General features: G+C 47.0%; 1 pseudogene; it reads left to right on the top strand.

Annotated features, from left to right (window-relative positions):
- The first annotated feature begins 681 nt into the window (after nucleotides 1–681).
- Nucleotides 682–2220, top strand: LOC146180566 (putative ATP-dependent RNA helicase DDX5 pseudogene; annotated as a pseudogene).
- The last annotated feature ends 16359 nt before the right edge of the window (nucleotides 2221–18579 follow it).

Here is an 18579-nt window from a genome sequence, read left to right as displayed (position 1 = left end):
ACTTCAGATAGTCAGGGATAGTTTCGAGCTACTGTTGTCGCTTAAATCTGAAATTAGAAAACAGATTGCCACTCACTTTTTTATTTCTCTTCATACAAAGTTCTCTACATTCAAATAACTTACAATACCAATTGGAATATACGTTGCCTTTTAGGTAGTGCTCTCACTTTTTTTGCAGAGGGAATTGCAGCTTTCGATATGCTCGACAATAAGCAAGAGAGCGAGAATCAGAAGTTTATGCGTGTATATCAGCTGACAACAAATGCTTTCAAATCAAAAGTGCGTTATAATGGTGAACACGCGTGGAACACAATACCGCGTGTCAACGATTGTCACCGTGTGTGGCACACTGTTCCTTTTTGCCGCTTAATAGATAACACCGCACCCTTCACAGTGCCCAATTGTTCCTCCCAGGATGTTTTTCTGTGTGTTTCTCTTGCTAATATTTTGTTTGCACAAAACTCAACACTCAATATCGAGCAAAATCAATTAAGACCCACGCTTTTGTTCACAACCATGTGCAGATGTGCCTAGGAGGCATACGAAGAAGATGACGTCAGCCTGCACTCGACGTCTGCTTGCCAAGAACAACACGCCTTAATTCCACAGGGAGAGATTCCAACCGAGGAAGGAGATCGACGATATCCGGTTTTACCACCACTGGCAGGCCTGACGGCTAGGATGTGGAACTTCGGTGGTTTGAACCAGGTACCGAACCAGATTCAAAATTTCAACGTAACCGTTTGTCCGCAAGTACTTGGCGACACGGCGTTTTCTAGCCGGGAAATATTCAATCAGGAGGTGGCGCCACGAGGTGCTCAACACAGTCTTGTAGATCGTAACCAACGCCCGTCTAATTGGAGTCGAGTGCAACTGCCGACGTTTGAGAAGAACCTCTACAAAGAGCATTTCTCCACGAGCCAGCGATCTCTCGCCGAAGTGGACGCCTACCGCAAGGCCAGCATGGTTTCGGTACAAGGGCAAAATGTTCCCAAACCTCTCCTCATTTCTGAGGAGGGCGTTTTCCCCGAAGACCTGCTGGAAGCCATCCCAGCACTCAAGCGTGGCTCACTGACCAGACTCCAAGCCCAGTGCTGGCCAGTGGTGCTCAGCGGCAGGGACCTTCTCGCCGTTGTCGAAGGCGATGATGAGGGAAAGACGCTTGGCTACCTGCTCCCAGCCGTCATGCACATTCGGCACCAGAAACCGGTTGGTCCTTGCGATGGACCCGTGGTGCTTGTACTCACCGATTCCCGCGAGTGCGCGCAAGAGTTTCAGCAGGCGGTCAGCGACATGGAGAAGCACATACCCCTTCGAGTGGCGTGTCTCAATTCGGGCGTCCCGAAGGAATCACAACTCGAGCAGCTGCGTGAAGCTGCCGAGATCTGGGTTGCAGCTCCCCGCCGCCTTGTGTACTTCATAAAGGACAGCAAGGTGAACCTGCGCCGTTGCACTTACCTCGTGATGGACAATGTGGACCGCATGGTGGCGCTGGGCTTTGAGAAGGAACTTGCAATCATTGCTGACAACATCCGTCCCGACCGCCAGACTCTCATGTGGGCCGCTTCCTGGTCAATGGACGTGGAGCGGTTTGCCGAATTGTTGCTCACAGACCCCGTCAGAGTCACCATTGGATCGTGGCAAGCTAGCCAGAGCCAGCTAGTCGAGCAAGAAGCGTTGGTATGCGACAAGGACCTAAAAGAGAAGTCAATAATCGAGCTCTTCCGGGAGACACTGCTGAACGAAAACGACAAGGCCATCGTGTTTGTCGAAATGCGGCAAACAGTGGACCAACTTGTGGTGAGGATGAAGAGCGAGGGCTTCTCTTCTGTCGGTATCCACGGCAAGAAGTCTGAAGAGGAGATTATTTGGGCGCTTAGCGCTTTCAGGTCTCACAAGGTGCATGTCCTGGTGGCTACCGATGCGGTGGCGCGCCATGTACAAGCGGATGCCGTACTCTTCGTGGTCAACTACGATTTCCCTCGCTACATAAAAGATTACACTCGCAGGCTTAACCTCGTCGTTCACGCCGAAGGGTCTGGAAAAGCGTACACTTTCCTTGCGCCCACCGACCGCAGCCGCGCCAAGGAACTAATTGCAATACTTCGCCAGTATAATCAGGTCCCTTCGGCCGAGTTGTTGAAGCTGGCCGGATGCAAAGCAAGACCAGGTTTCCGCCGCCGTAGACTTATGCGTGACCGCCTATTGCTTGAAGACTAGCAGAAGCGTGGCAAGTTTAGGAGTCATGGTAGCAGAGCAGAGTGGCCCAGTGTCAAGAGTGACAGCTTGCTGTAGCCCTGTTATTGTTTTTTTTTTCCTCGATGCTGCTCGAATAGAGACAAAATCCAATCTGTAATTAACCCGCAAGATTATGGTTTGGGCGACCACCAAAGGATCTCACCACCCTCTTTGGTGTCGCCATGAAGGCTGCGCCATCGCCAACGTCGGAATATTGCTATCAGACTTTCACTCGAGATAAATACCAAATGCCAGTAATTGTGACTCAGTGAGCGTTTAACGAATCATTGAGGACCTAAAGATGGAATGATCATTTAAAATCAGCCTGAACGAATAGCGAAAGTGACGCTATTATTGCGTGATAGACTATGCATGATTACATCACGACAAGATAGCTTGGGGTTTTTTTTTTCTTCTTTTATTGACTGCATTTCTGCAAGATCTAGCAAAGGCTACGTGGTGCAATAAATTACCCGTTTGGAAACACTTCGGCGTGTAAATGTCGCAATTGTGTCGGCGAATGCAACTTAGATTCTTAATAAGGTCAGCACAGCTTTATGAGATGGAAATGGTGAGGTCCAATCCTCTCTTAAGAAAACTACCACCTCGATCACTGCCTTGCATTCGGTCATTTTTTTTTTATGCAGGTGACGGTAAACGCAAGTGATCTGGTAACTACGGTGGCTGAATTTAATCATATCAAAATTCGTCCCCTTCTTCGTGTTCTCGCTCAAAGACGTGCCTCCCTTTTACGTTAACATGTTAACATAATCGTCAATTTTTGTCAGACGAAAAGAGCCCACGCATTGGTGATTGGATCATGTCAGTTATGACGTCGCATTTCAAGCCTTCATAGAAATAGATTACTATAATACGCGAGTGTTTTCAAGCCAGCAAGCATATGAACAAAAAGTTACAATTTTGGCGTGCCCATTTTGCACCAACATGGACGTTGCAAGAAGGCTTGCAGCAACGGTATGTTCTTCGATAGTTCTAACCTAGCTTACTCCCTCACTCTAACACCGCATTACTTTCCATCTATTTTGTTGGTTTGGTGCGGATCTGCGTCTGCGTAGTCAGCATTCCCGAGAGGCGGGTGTAATTCAGATGACAAATGTTCTGTGCGACGGGCTATGTCACGCGCATACGCCCGGTATATTTAAAGCTGGGACCATTTCTGATGTGCCAGCGTTCCTGATGGGGTCAAGGTTTATATGCAGCCAGCGTTCGAAATGCCGCGAAGATACTCGCAACGACTGAGTGGGGCCCCTTGTCTGCGCGCTGCAGGATCCACGAGATTAGCTTTCGCTCTCCGCGTACTAGAGCTGCCGCAACGTTGAAACGCGTCGGAAAAGGAAGTAGAGAAGGAGGGGGAGAGGGTTAGTGGAGAAAAGAACCTCACGCAAGCAACCCCCAGGAGGTTCACGCACGCACGCATTCGTTTCATTTATTCTTTGTCCCTCCAGCAGTCAACTCGAAGGGGCAAACTTTGATGGATGCTGGCCCGCGCCTGCCTTCGTAATGCCGCTGAAGCCGGCGTCATTTCAAGCGCTGCTACGCAGCAAAGCCGGCGGGGTGCAGTCCTTATTCGATTCGGTTTTTTTCCATCCGACTGTCGACGGGAGAACCTGTCCTCCGACACTCTTCTGAGTATAGGCTGGAAGTGCGTCTTTCCTGCTCATCTCCGCCGCAAGCCCTCCTCTTTCACATGCGTTCGCTCGGCAGGGGGCCCCGCAACGCACTCACTTTTACTCACTTTCTCTCGAGTCTCTTTTGTTGCGTTTCATCAATGTAGATGCGCTCTGACTTGGCTCTGACGCTGTGCCGTCTTGATTTTAGAACTTTCTCCTTCCTCTTGTGTGCTATACTCGCCGCCGCCATTGCGGCACGTCATTCATTCACGTTGCGCCGAGTGCCGACTCTCCTCGTTTCGTCCTTTTTATTGCGAAAGCAATGCTACTCTAGCAGTGCTACCCACGTGATGCTGTGACGTCACACTCCACGTGACACAAACGGGAGAGATGGGCTCCCAACTCAAGCGGTCGGCGGCCGCGCCACGCTGACAACGCGAGAGACCCAAGCTGCCAACTTAGGTCTCTCGTTTCACATGGGACGGCTATGTCAGAATAAGCCTGCTAGGACCCTGGCATTCACGTTACCCCTATAGGCCACAAAGGCACGTTCATATCGGTTGGTTAAGCGGGGCTTTATATGTGGACTGAGGAAGAAGAAAAAGAGAAGACGACGAATGCTCGGTCACCCGAAGCTAATGTTTTCGCACAATATTTGGTTCAGCAACGTTGAACCCTTCTAATTTTTTTATTTATAACCTCACGCCAGCTGCATAGCTCTCTCTCTACGTCAAAAGGGAGTTTTTTCAGGGGCGCGCGGTAATCACTCTGAGCATGCGCACTTGCGACAGGCCGTTACCCTTTTCCCTTAACCGATAGTGTTCTACTATTCCAAATATCCCTTAACTCAGTTCAGCGTCACCCCTTTCGCATGTATAACACGTTTAGTACACCGTTTACCGAGCCTTGTGAGAGAGCCGTGAATATGCCGTGAGGAGGAGGAGGAGGAAAAACTTTATTTAGTCCTATATTATTTGGCGGTTTTTGGACGTCTTCAGAGATGTCTGCTTGTTGTATCCACAAGAGTCTTCTCCGTCGACTTCGTCCACTTTTTACAATGGTCGGTTGCCCTCAGTCCAGGGCTCCGCTGGCTGCTGCCGCCCGTTGGGCTCGCTGTACCAGACCTTTCTGGTCTTCGCAGCGGTCGCTGGACAGCAGAGTCTCCCATTGCTCCGCACTCGGGTTTCGAATTTTGGGGACCACATCTATGTTTTGACATGCCCATGTGATGTGATACAGTGTTGGTTTTTCATAGCACCACGGACATCTGTCAGCGTATAAGGTAGGGTGCATTTTGTTTAGTATGTGTAGGTTTCGGTATGAACCCGTCTGTAATTGTCTCCATATGACAGTTTCCTCTCTGGTGAGAGAACTGTGCGGTGGGGGATATCGCATTCTTCTTCCTCTATAGTTTTCTAGTATGGCCGAGTATGCCTTGGGTGCTGGCAAAAGTTCCGCGGACCCGTCGGATGCTCGGAAAGTAGTGTATGCTCGAGCTATCCTAAATGGGCTACATAGCCACGCAACTCGTCGACTACGGAACTGCTGACCAGATATGGAATGAACGGCGTGTAGTATGAGTGTACTATTAAATACACTTTTGTTCGGGCAGCCAGGCCTTAACTAGGTATCAGCTTCTGAATACGGCTGCCCGGTATGGGTGGTTATAGGTATATTAATTATATTCAATTCCCTACGGGTACAAATACGCCTGGATTATGCACAAGTACACGGGCACCAAAGAAGTCATACACAGTGCGGTAGTTGGCGTCCTTTCGTGCGTCAAAAATGGGCGGCGTAGAAAATGATGTCGGTGGCTGTTCCTGGCCCTACGGGGCTGAGTCTAGTAGGTCCCCGCCGCTTGCGATGGGGGCTAGCCAGCCACCGAATGTTTATCTGTTGTAGGCCGTCATTGCACCCGCCACCGCTTCGGTGGTGGACGATGGCTGTCGCTACGCGCATCTTCCTCACTATATTTTTCGTCTTCTCTATTTTCTCCTCAGTCCGCATGAGGCAGCGGTGATGGCGCAACTACAGAGCCAGTATCAGGCCCGTGCATTCTCTTTTCCTTCTTCCTACAGTCGCAACAACAACTGTATTGAAGGTTACGAGTTCTGGGCATAATTATGGCAAGCATAGTTGGTGAGCAAGGTTGCGGATAAACACGTAGGTAACAGGGAACAGGGTAGTAGAAGCATGTAATATCGCCCCCGTTTATGCGACAGACCAACCGAGCTGATTATTGTATTCTACTTCTCAGGGAAGAGACTGCAAATCAACGGCCACTGGAATTTTGAGTCACATTTGCACGGTCATAGTCGGTAACGCATGCCATTATAAGGCGTTATATAGGTTCGTATACAGACAACATTAATACCCAAGAAAGTAGCAGGGGGGACAGCGGCCGATGTTGCTCAGGTGGAAGAGCACCGGACGCGATATTCGGAGGTCGTGGGTTCGGCTCCCACCATCGGCACGTTGTTTTTTCTTCTACTTTGCGTTTGATTATCTTTCCCCTGAACAGAATAGATTACTAATTTATGTGATTACCGAAGTAAAAATTAAAAAAAAAAGACAAAGTACAATCCCCAATGCTTTCCTTGGCCTCGCCGACTGTTGGCTTCTTTCCTTCATGTATGTATATATATATATATATATATATATATATATATATATATATATATATATATATATATATATATATATATATATTGGGGGGTTTACAGTGAAGAGCGGTGAACATTAAAAGCAGCTCATGTCAGCCCTTGCTGCAAACTCGTTTTCCTTACAGACTCTGAGCCCGGCCCTTTTCTTCTTGCGACTGCATATCGTAACAGTACATCTGATATACCTCTTATACTTGGGACTAGTTAGAGAACCTCAGGGGAAACATGCGGTCAGTGCAGTCAGCTATCGAAGAGCAAAATAGCACGCGTAACATTAAGAGGCAGAAAGGCAAAGTTATTAGCAATTAAACTGGTATGAAGAAGATAAAATTCGTTCTGACTTGATATGTGATGGCAGGCATAGATTGTAGGTAGTTTGTGAGGATGCCGAAATGGATACCAGGGAGAGTTAAACGTAACAAGCAGAGGGGAAGGGTCGCTATAAGGAAAGTCGTGTAGGATACACAAATTAGCTCGTGGAAGTCAGCGAGCAGCAAACATTTCTCTGCAGCGGATGTAATTGATGGATGGTATATGTTGCAGGGGAGCGCGACTCAAGCGACGTCAGGAATTAATTAATAATCCTAGCGCATCAAACAAAAAGCAGAAAAGAAGTAGAGTGAGTGAGCAAGTAATAACTATATTTAGGGTCCGGCAGGGTTTAATGCTACCAGGCCTATAGGTCTCCCACGCGGCAACGGGGAGATCTTGTCTCTTCAAGTCACGGAGATTTCCGTCGCTGCAGAAGCACATGTGCACGCCCTTTTTAGGGAAAGTATCCCTTGAAATCATGAGTGTTTCCGAGCAGGATATAATATTTTTCTTTGTATGTGCTCTCCAGCGTTGCATTGAATTTTGGGGGAAATCCGATGATTTAGTCAGTGAAACGGTGAAACGGTGAACAGTGGATTAGTAGCAGTCTTGCATACTGAAGACCCATGCAATATGCAGAATGTTTTGTAACACTGACAGTCTATTGCATCATCTGCCCCGCCGTGGTGGTGAAGTGGTTAGGGCGCTCGATTGCTGTGCTCAATCAAGTTTGCAGGATCAAATCCTGGCCGCGGCGGCCGCTTTTCGATGCAGGGGAAAAGTAAGGCGCCCATGTTCTGTGCGATGTCAGTACATGTTAAAGAACCCCAGTTGGCTGAAATTTCCAGAGCCCTCCACAACGGCGTCTCTCATAGCCTAAGTCGCTTTGGGACGTTAAACCCAATAAACCAAACCAAATCATGTTGCAGTATGCTTATAAGTTCATAAACGGCGCTCGTTGGCTGAAACTGCTCGTATTCCCTCAAATCCGCTCAAGCTTTGTTTCGACCCAAAAAGAGCTGGGCGTTCGCTCGGATCGTCTTGCTATAGGTCACTCAAGCTGTTGACTGGCAAGAAGCACTCAGAAAAGCTTTTGATCCTATGCTCAAGTATTCGTGTTTGAATGTCCATAAGCCATACAGTGACAATGTTAATATTGTCCACCCCTAGATCATTGAGAACTTGGCTCTCCTCGTACCAACTGTAAGACCAGATGGTCCTCATACGGCAAGCCCGCTGCCAGTCTAGCGTCTAGAAAGCTGCGGATCAAATTCTCTATCTTTACCTGCACCCTGATGATAATTTGAGCCGTATAGTATAGTTTTACGGTTGACGATCGTTTTTGTCTCCTTAATGCATACCGCTACTGTGCGTATGCTGTCACAAACCAATAGATGTCTGTTAGGGTAACTTAGTTGAATGGTTACTTATTTAAGTGAAGCGTGAATAACAAATGGTTTTGGTGTTCGCATTCAACACTTTCTGCTTGCGCTGCCCGGCCATATGCTTCGTATGTTATATAGTCTGTCTGTGTTAGCACATACCTGGCTATATGAACCTAAAGAATTCATGTCTTCTTTTTTTCAGGTGAGTTACTTCTGTTTCCTGTGACATGCCCTACGTCAGAAGTGCTAAGATCATGAAATGGCGCCGGAATGACGACCGGACAGCTGCCAAGCAAGTACCACCGCGGTGTGTCTGCACTTCATCATATGATCATCTTGCACTGATGCTTTTGGAGCATGCCTTACGCAGATAATATACGAAACCTTAAACATTAACCTACTATTATAATTTTACAAAACAAAAATTGAAAGGATTAATGCATGCCATTGCATGGTTTGATTTCCGATTCCTCGTGTTCGCAAACTAATTTATCAGGGCACAAGTGTGTTTTTGTTCTTCCTTCTGTGGAAGTATATTTTTTTTTTAAATAATAGAAGCTGCAAGGAGACTGAACAATTTAAGCTTCCTTTCTCTCGCGTGCTTTGCCATAACGCAGCATAACAAAGACAAACTTGTTGCTGATGGCAGACCTATCAAAACGGAAGATGGTTTTTTCGACGTTTCAAGCAGCGTTCAAGGTCCATGTGTTCATGATTCGTCATCAGGTTTGTACGTTCACCATGGTATGCAAAAGCGCGATGGACTATGCGGGCTTGAAGGGAAGCAAGTCGCTTCAAGCGCTTCACTAATCAACACGCTCTATATCTTACTTCATGTCAAAGAATCATCATCAGTTTAGTCAGCATAGCTTTATCGAAGTATTTCTCCCGACAGTTCGCTCCCCGTCCGTGTATTCACAAGGCCAGGATGTCTCGCGGCGCAAGTAACAAATTTCCCCGCGCGTTGATCGATTCGTTCCCCCTTTTTAGTTTCAAAACATCGGCACGCACATTCTTCTTCATGGCGGGCGAGGGGACCCGTCGTCTGCACAGAGACCGCGACGCCGCCTCGTAGGACAGATTTCGACCCAGACGATATTTAGCGGAGCGCGCGCGCACGCGTGGCATACGTCTTTATTTGTCATTCCTCGGAACGTCGTCAGCGCGGCCTCCTCGCGTGATGGAGGGTTGCTATCTATACACACTCCCGCCGCAACCCTCGTGCGTCCGAGTACGGCGGCGTACGTCGCTGTCTTCGTATTACCCAACATCTGACTGAGAGGTGCTGCACGCGCACAAATGGCTGTCTCTGTGCGGGCGTCAAGACGGAGCTGTGTACAGCTATATATATGTTTAACTCCTTATGGTGTTCTCTTACGAAAAGCCGTGAGATGTAAGAATTCTGGACTTAGACGCATTTAAATTTAACTATGCCGCGCCAAGAACCAGGATAAGTGATGGATACGTTCATCGTGGAAAATAAGTTCAAATCAAATAATACATGACGTAAGTATTCCAATCGATGCTGTGATATGTGGGATAGAGAGAGGAGCAAAAACATGTATTCGAGATCAATACTTAAGTTTGATGAAAAGGACATCAGGCCATTTTGGTAATCCGTTGAATCCAAGTGAAGAAAAATACTCAAGGAGGTAGCGGGAAGGTGGGGAAAAAAGCTGCAGAAACTGCACTGGGGGAATGTGAAAGCATCAGCGTCACATTTACTTGCCGACATGGCATGACTAAGCCATTTTTATCTCTTGACCCATGACTCACATGACTCGACACTTTCATGTCACATGACTAATGACTCATGACTCGTGGATGATACAGCACTTCTTTACACCATCACTTACAACTCTCATCCGGCCATTGACTGATGTCGTCATTTGGTAATGACGTCACGAGGGGACTTCTGGCCATACATTTCATGGACACTTCCAGGGCCAACGTAGCGTACTAATCAACTTTCAGTACTAATGCGAAAGCATTAGTAATGAGAGTTGATGGTCCAGTTACTTGACGTGGATATTGAGTAACTGCCAACGTTCTTAGATATATCTAAGAACGTTGGTAACTGCCCAATCTCTGGGAGGTTGGGACACTGAGCTGAGTCGCGTCATCCGAAGATGAGGAGCCCTAGGGCGGCGAGGATACTGCTAGTTGCAACCTCGCTAAGGATGCGTATGCTTGCTCCGTGCTCTGAGGTGATTATTGTGCGCAGTTGGGGAATATTCTACCTTTTCCCCGCTGTTTTATAGCAGTGTCCGGTTATTCGCTCTTTATATGATGGCGTATGCCATGGACGTTGGATTCGATAAGGCATAGAGGGCACACGGCTGGAAATTTTGCCATATATCTGATTAACCAGCGGATTTGCGCATAACCAGGAAAGATGCTGTAATCATCTTGCTCTTGGTAGATACCTCAATCGCGTCGTGATGGAGAAAACGAAATGCTGGCAAAAGAAAGGTGCGCTAACTGTCACACTCCTCGGTGAACTACAGTCAGTGGAGTAGACTCACTGGTCTATTTGGTGACTCAGCAGTGGACATCTGAACCGCGCCGTGAACACAGCAGTGATGAAGAGCCGAGCACCAGAGCAGTTTGTAATCCTCAGAATTCCGAAGGATGCCCTATGGCCTTCAGGATAGGAGGCAGTACCTCGTGAGCTTTTGAATGCGATGCGAATAGCCGCCTTACGTTAAGCATAGCTCACCTTGCACAGCACATGGAAACCTCTAAAACTTAGCTTCCGTCGAAAAGCGGCCGTAAAATCGTCTGGTTTCTCTAAGGTCGGCATGGCACTGACGCAGATGATGGAGGGACGCGCCGCTGTCACTGTCCACTGAAGCAGCAGAATGTGCTGCGATGACGTATATTTTTATATACTGAGCATGGAGTGCAAAACGCTGGCACAAAACACCCAAATATCAACCGCGCAGTGTCGGATTAGATGATTGCAAATGGCCTTATATAGTGTCGACTGCTTAAATTTAGCAGCGCATTTTAGTTACACACAAATGTTATCCTTTAAACTACCAACTCTGTTCAATACATTTATATTGAACATTGTATAATTATTACAACTGTTTCCAATGTCCTAGTATATGTATGTAGTTGTTGCTTATCTTCCAGCAACAATGATGATCTATCTTTATCATGCGTGAAATGCAAAAACCTTATGTACATGTACATGATATGATGTATGCCTTGTGAGGGAGCCCAGACCTCGTCAAGACTAGTATGGCTTTTTGCCTGTGTATCCCCAGTATTCGGAATACTAACATAAAACGGCATTCATTCATTCATTCATTCATTCATTCATTCATTCATTCATTCATCATGGACCCTTTAAGTGTAGAGAAAAATTGTGCGCAGCACAATGTTCGGGAAGCGTGATTATCTAGTATGTGTGCGCATCAGAGGATTGCTATCACTGCATTTCTCTATCTCATGAAGAAATAAAAATGAATTTGATTCATATCCGAAGCTTTTCTGCGCTCGCTCCAGGGCATTTCTTTGGCCGTTATTTCTTCGATGCCAGACGTTGAAAATGAAGTAATTCGTAAACATATCAGGGGGACACCTCCAGTATCCAAGCACATGTGGCACAATTTAAACATACAAAACGTTATCATACTTTGGGGAAAAGCCCGTTAAAGACAAGTGTTCCAGAAAATGGTCGCGGGCCAGTTCACTAAAACCGAAGGATTGCAGAAGCGAAGGAACTTATTGCAGAAGTGGAAGAAAACGCCAAATAGAAAAGTAAAAGGGTGCTTCTGCCGAAGCAGCGGTGGACGTAACCGCAATAACTGCGCGGTGAGTCGTAGCCCGAGTAAGTATATGCCACACGCCCCCGGGAGCGTCTAGTGATTGATGATAGGTCCGAGGAGCGAACGTGTAGGCGAGGCGGCGGCACCCTGCTCTTAGGCGCGCGCGCGTGTCGTATGTATGTGGAGCAGGGGTAGCCATGGCCCGTCGTTTTCTCCGACGTCCGCTCGCGCGAAGAGGGGGTTGTATTCCTCGAAGCCGCCCTGATGACCTCGATGTGCCGCCTACCAGCTCGCGCCAAGGAACCGGGCCGCGGTCTGGGACCCAGTCATTTTGTCTTCTTCGGCTTGCAGGATACTTAAGACAGGAAACGCGAAAAAAGAAAATCAGATGCTAACATTCGATTTGTCTGAGAAGGAAGAAAGAATGGTATGCAGAAAGCGTAATACGAGGTAATTTTATCGCTAAATGTTGCCCGCTTGCGTTCTGCTTTGTGCAAACGCTGGACCTCAATTTGCGTGTCTCTTCAGCTGACTTGATCTGCGTCCCGTTATCGTTCAGTTCTTTTCGAGCATATCTGCTCCTTCCTCCTGGCGCTGGACAGACACGATTATTATCATGCAAGACATTCTGGTAGGACTTCCTGTTTTCCTGCTGCGGCCGGTGGTTGGAAGTTTACACTGCATTGCTATCCTTGATTTATCATACCTTCTTGAGAGCTGTAACTAAACTGATATATATTTATCCTCTTGAATTAAACGAGGTGCATTCATCGGAAATAGGAGGTTTCGGGCTAAGAAAAACACAAAGCTTCCTTTATTTGTGTCCTCACGACTACAAAGTTGCGGACATGGAAAAGAAAGGTCTGGTATTCACTGCATTGTCACTGTAAAATTACCGCTACGCACAGTGCGCATAATGATATGTCGGCTACACACGTGAAATGAAAGAAAGGGTAAATTTATCCGCAATATCTGTGCCGGTTAGGCCAGCTGAGATGAGTGACATCCAACCTCGCTGCCTTTGCTTCTTTGAGGCCATGTGCAGCTTAGTTTCAGTTGTCACAGCGCGGTCGCTTCGGTGTTTGGTGGGCCTCACGGCATCGATGGGCCGCTGGTGTCACATGATTAATATTAGACACAGAGGATAAAAAAGAATATGAAACACAGTACGCCATTTGTTGACCAGAACATGGTGGTCATGGTGGTGGTCAAAGCGGTTAAATTCCTTACTAAGAAGCGTTGTCTTGGCATTGAGAGAGATATACGTCGTTCCAAGCACGCGTCTCTGCAAAGAGCCGGCTCGCGCATTCATCGTTATCGCCAGCAGTATCATGTCCCCGACGTTATGCATTGTCCCCAGCCGTTCCTGTCTTGAACCGAGTTCCTCATCACTTCATTGTCGATCACAAATTGCTAGCTGTGTCGAAAATCTGTTCTGTGTTGATCGCCTCGCATTAAAGGAAAAGAAATTAAATCAAATAAATGTAAGCTAATTAAAAGGTATGTGACTGTAGGCTTGCAAACCAATTTACTTGCTGCTTCCCTATATTTATTGATATTTCAAATCCTCTTTATGGCAGCAACGCAGTAAATAAACTGCTGGCAAGTGACGGTGTCAATACGAATTGTGAATATCCAGGAGTACCATGATGTGCAGCTTTAATTAAGTTGTTTTAACCTTGACAAGCAAAATGCGGCAACTGTACGTGCCAAAAGGACGAAGAACTCACGGGACATAGTATAGGTATACTACCGCGCGATGTTCCATTCTGACGCAATTTTATAATAAAGACTCCGTTCTCAATAAAATATGGCGTCGGCGTTATGTGTTTGAAGTGTCATCGTCATCACCAAAGTTTATTCAGGAGTAAATACAAATCTTATGATTATGCAGTTTATAAAAAGAGGTCCCAAAGTTTGGCACTGTAACGGGACCTCTATGTACAAACTAAAGAAAAGAAATAACAATATGAAGCAGCATTGCATATAATTAAAAACTTGTTAGCGAAATTTAAAAGATAAAGGTGGTATAGTCATCCTAGGTGATATTGACGGACACTGATTGTTGGGCCCATTGTGTGGCGTCGCGCGTCCACATGACAGACATTTCCAAGCTGACAGGCACTGCCAAATCATGCTTAGGCATATTGAAGCGAAAGCTTCACTACGCCAGGTAGTTCGAGCCGCCGGGTAAGCATGCTTTTCACCTTGAAGAAAATTTAGAGGTCAAACTTCTGTTTAAGCCTGGTGGTAGCCATGTCACTTTGGGGCATTGTCACGTAAGCCACCAAGCGGCCCGTGACCACTGTCAAGGTCAAGGTCACGTGAGGTGTCGTTGGGTATGCTTTCACCTTGTGGGAGATTGTCAAACTTACGTGATGGTAGCCAAGTGACTGGTGCAGAGCATAGGCCGCCAAGTAGCCCGTGACCACTGTCAGGATCACGTCACTTGGTGGTCCCATGTGACTTTGGGGAATAGTTACGTAGGCCACAAAGTGGCCCGTGACTATTGTCAACGTCAAGGCCACATAACCTGGTGGTCGCCATGCGACTTTCGGGCATAGTCACGTAGGCCACTCACGTGACTTTGACCACTGTCAAGGTCAAAGTCACGTGAGGTGACGTCAGTGTGACGTGGAAGCAGAGGACGCTACAGGGGTAATACGCGTATAAATTGGAGCTTCCGGGTTCCTGCCTAGATTACAACACTGCGCGAGATGGAGGAGGATGAACATCCTACTACAGTAGCGCGTCGGAACGCGAAGAAGGCAATTTCGAATCCTGAAAAGGCGGCGAGTCGAAGACACCGATAAAAACGGGCTTCACGTTTAGAGAAACCCGCAGTGGGTTTAATCCAAGATTGTCAAAGAACGTAGCCATGTACCGTCTGTTGCAGAAGTTTGCGGCCCAAAGCGCCGGGCAGAGGAGCAGTATCGCTCCCGAGAGGCGGCGCTGCGCCCGCCGGCGCTGCCTGGTGACGTAGCTACAAAGAGTGAGGAGGCTTGTTCTCTTCTCCTCATCCCGCGGTTGATATCGCACATCTTTGCTCTCAGTCGCGGGATGAGGGGAAGAGAACAAGTCTCCTCACTCTTTATAGCTGCGTCACCAGGCAGCGCCGGCGGGCGCAGCGCCGCCTCTCGGGAGCGATACTGCTCCTCTGCCCGGCGCGTTGGGCCGCAAACTTCTGCAACAGACGGTACATCAAGCTTGTGTAGAACAGCGCGAAAAACACGACAGGGACGAACGAAGACAACAAGACGAGCGCTCGTCTTGTTGTCTAATTTTTGAGATGGGGATAGCAGCTAATTTTTGAGATGGGGATAGCAGAGCTCTTCAATGCCACCAGTTTCGAAACTTCCCATAGGTCCCATGTATCAAAAAACGGCGGCATTGATTGGTCATAATTCGGGTATATACGAATAGTAGCGGCGCCTGCGGCCATTGAGGGAAACTGCGTGTAAATTGCAAACTTTCATTTGTTGATAAATGCACAACCACCATAGAAAATAAAATTTGTTGAAGACTTGCAATAGTAAGGATTCTTAAAGGTAACTGCTGATTAAGATGGAAAAGAAGAGAGAAAAATAAGATTTCCAAAAGGCAATGACGGCAATAGCAAAAAGCTTCTATTGACCACTTCCAGATAGCGCGACAATTCTTACGCACCCGAAAAGTAGACACAAAAACCAGTCACTTTTTGAAGCGGAGTTTCGCAACTGGTATGATCCAAAAGCTCTATATAACTCACAGGGTGACTTGGATCGTGAGTCAATTTCACGCTATCCTATAGGCCCCGCGTAGGAACGTTCTCGGGCTTGGTTAGAATATTCATGTCGAGGGGTCTTTAGTTAGCATGCTAATTAAATTAAATTTTGGTTATAAGATAATAGAGGCACCGATTAATGGATTAGTGAATAGGCGTGCGGGGGAAAGTACCTGTACGCGGGCTACAGGATCCTCAAGGAGAAGCCGGAAGACGTGGGCCACTTTATCGCTTTCGCGTCATATCCTTCGAACCTCCCCCAATTTTTGTTTTACAAAAGTTAAGTTGAAAACAAGTATATAAGGACAAGTTTCCCATTCCAAGGAAATATTTCAGTCCAGTATACTGAAAATCAATAATAGCGCATAAAGTGATCAGCGTTGATCGTGAAAGCGCAAAGAAGGACGACGACCAAGGAAAAGGACGTACACATGAGCGCTCACTCCCAGCTGACTTTGGTTGATGTAAGAAGAGGAATTTTATAGCTTAAAGTCACCAGCACATGCTTATGTTTTTCCCAAATGTGAAGTCCTTTTTAAGAGCCAAAGAAGCTTTGAAGATTGCGCGAACTGGCGATGATTGCGTGGTCCGTCGATTTTGTTATATGAAAAAGAGATGGTATGTCTTACGTTGTTCGAATGCGCGATAAAGTGTCATTCATCCCTCCGCGGTATGACACTAGATATATTCAGGTGACTTTAAGACTAAAATTCTGCTTCTTGCATGAAATAAATCTTGTTGGAAGTAAAAGGTGCTCGTGTGTGTTTGTCCTTTCACGGTCAACATGTTAAACCAATTCACCCAAACGCGGCCGTTATTGAAATAACAAGGGGTGGAATTTGAATAGGCAAATGAATGGGAGCACAGAGTGCCTCATGCTGCCGTGGGTGGAGCACCACCTCACCGCTAAGAGCGTAGTTAGGGAAGCATTGCTCATAGACATTTTCTTCATGGCAGAGAAACGAGATAGTGAAATGGTTCGCTTTGTTACGGCGGGAAGCGATGGCGGGCAACACGGTAACATGCATTTCAAATCCGCGCCACGGTAGCGACCCCCTCCCAGAAGGGAGCAGTGTCGTCGCAATACAACCAGTCGCACTGTAGCATGCTGGATGGACATTCGAACGGAGCGGTCGGGCGGTCGTTTTCACGGCAGTGACGAGCTCGCCCAGCAATACACGCTTGCCACGAGGGGTGAGGAAAGAAATATGTTTAGTATGAACCTTACCCTTTCTTGTGAGTTGACACGAAGGATGGATATTTGTAGTTTGTTATGTTTAACACCACAAAGAGGCTCAGGCTGTGAGTGCCGCCGAAGTAGAGGGGTTGTGGCTAACTTCCATCGCATCCGCTGACATCGCACAGCACACGGGTGCCTTGCATTTCGGTTCCATCAAACGCGGCCGTCGGGACCTAGATAGAACCCGGATCTCCCGGCTCAGTAATCGAGTGTCTTAACTACTAGGCCACCGCGGTTGTGCTGAACCATGTAAAGAAGGGTAGACGGAATAGATAGGGCAACCAATAGGAAACATGTTCCAAAATATCGTTTAGAATGCAGGTCAAGAATTCAGAATGACGGTGACATCCGTGAAAGCCATCGGAAGATCAAAATATATGAAGTTAGTTTTCAAGTCATGACGCCAGGTGTCATTTTTTTCATTGAAGAGAAAGGTGTAATTTGAAGGTGTAATTGGAATTGTTAGCAGCCTTCTTTCAGGTATACATATATATATATATATATATATATATATATATATATATATATATATATATATATACAAAATAATATATTTGAGGTAGGTCAGTGAAATCCGTTGCATACAACTACCAGCCTGCTTGCGCACTACAGGCAATTTTTTGTTTCGCAATTACTTAATTGGCTAATTATGTTAATTTTTCTAATTTAATAAATATCGACTTTAGACCAAACATGTGAATTGGAAACTTGTAGAGCACCTTCAGAAACCCCCATTTCATTGATTGCGATTAAGAAAGTCTCACGTGTATCTTTTTTTCCGGGCTCAAAAGAAAGCCCGCGAAATACAAATAATACCACGTGACTAGCGCATTTGAGCGCCGCGATTGTGGTGCTCTCAGTCGTGGTTTGAGCGAACGAAATCAGCTGCGGCCGTGACCCGATTGTCCCGTTGCAGCGGCAGGCAGAAAGTTTGGCGATGGTTGGAGCGAGCTCGAGCTCACCCGTCGCCACCGCGATCTTGGCCAGCCCTACGCACCGCAGCAGCCTATACATCACGACAAGCGGATGACGATAAAGAACCGGCAAATGAAGATGCAGCGCTAATTTTAGTCGAGTCACATGTTGTCATCTCGCCCGTTTACCCAAGCCTGTATGCGCAGATTCAGTGGCTGATACCGTATCGCTCATCCGTTTGTCGTGACGTTCGCTGATGGGAGAGAAGCAGGCCTTGTTAGAATTCCGTGGTGTCGGCTCGCCGCTCTCGCCGCTACTTGCATCGTCACGTGGGCCGGCTGTCTGACGCGGGCGAAGAAGCCATTGCAGGCATATCGGCCTGCCGCTTTAACGGGGCCAAGACACGGCCGCCGCTAATTTCGTTCGCTCAAACCACGACTGAGAGCACCACAATCGCGGCGCACAAATGCGCTAGTCACGTGGTATTATTTGTATTTCGCGGGCTTTCTTTTGAGCCCAGAAAAAAAGATACACGTGAGACTTTCTTTATCGCAATTAATCGAATGGGGGTTTCTGAAGGTGCTCTACAAGTTTCCAATTCACATGTTTGGTCTAAAGTCGATATTTATTAAATTATAAAAATTAACATAATT

This window comes from Amblyomma maculatum, chromosome 8 (assembly GCF_055883805.1).
Source record: "Amblyomma maculatum isolate TAMU_Amacu chromosome 8, ASM5588380v1, whole genome shotgun sequence".
In the NCBI taxonomy this organism is placed as follows: Eukaryota; Metazoa; Arthropoda; class Arachnida; order Ixodida; family Ixodidae; genus Amblyomma; species Amblyomma maculatum.
This window is presented reverse-complemented; position numbering and strand designations above follow the sequence as displayed.